Source organism: Alosa alosa, chromosome 19 (genome assembly GCF_017589495.1).
Source record: "Alosa alosa isolate M-15738 ecotype Scorff River chromosome 19, AALO_Geno_1.1, whole genome shotgun sequence".
In the NCBI taxonomy this organism is placed as follows: domain Eukaryota; kingdom Metazoa; phylum Chordata; class Actinopteri; order Clupeiformes; family Clupeidae; genus Alosa; species Alosa alosa.
In genome coordinates, this window is record NC_063207.1 from 27,622,964 (window position 1) to 27,623,950 (window position 987).

Genomic DNA, 987 nt, shown 5'->3' on the forward strand with positions numbered 1-987 from the left:
CATCTTAACTCTTTAGTCTGACACGTATGGTGAGCTGTGGTCAACACACACCTCCCCTGCAGCATCCCCCGTATATGTGTCATGTCATGTCAGGCCCTCACTCAAGTCTTGTGCTTCTTCTCTGCACACTTGGCCCAAGGCTGATACCTTTCTGTGGGGCAAATGGACCATCATGCAAGGAGCTAAAAATAGCACGGCACAATACCAGCACAACGCTCTAGTTAACATGCTAGTGTTGAGGAAAGTGGGGGAGGGTGTTACAGTATTCAGAAAAACACTAATCTACAGTGTGCTTACTTCCAAAAGCCCTTTTTTCTGCATCAAAAATAGACCCATATATACTGTAGGACACAACAGCCCATACACATGTGTTACAAATCACACAAGCTTCAACAAACATTTCAGAGAAAGTCTTGGTGGCACTTATTGGCATCTATTTTCAGCAAAAACACAGTAAAAACAATTCCAGATATTCCTAGTGTTATTCTGTTAACCTTTGTGAAATAAAACATCACATGGAAAAAAGAATTTCTCTTTCAAAAGCATGAATCTTTGTGATCAGATTGTACTGACAAAAGACAAAACCCCATTTCCACTGAAGCAGATGATGTAGATGCCACAATGTTAACGTGAGCGCTGTGTCCTTGTACACTTTATCCATAGTGTTTATTCTGTTTCACCAAGAGTCCAGCTCCGGTGAAGCCAAGTGAGACTCAGTGCCTGAGTGAGAGGATTTAATATTTGCCACTATGCCCGCGAATCGCATCCCGTGTTGACACTGAGCAGCTAGACATGCTTATTCAATAATCACTTCATGCTCGAAGGGCCCCACTCTCATTGGCCAGTGATGACGGCAAGGTTTCCGGTCAGCATTCAGCCAACTGTATGGAGGGCAGTCAGGAAAGAAGGCAAATCCATTTCCCACAGACGTGTAAGAACTCTGGCTCACCACAGGAAAACCCAGCAATCTGACAACCCACCCGAAAA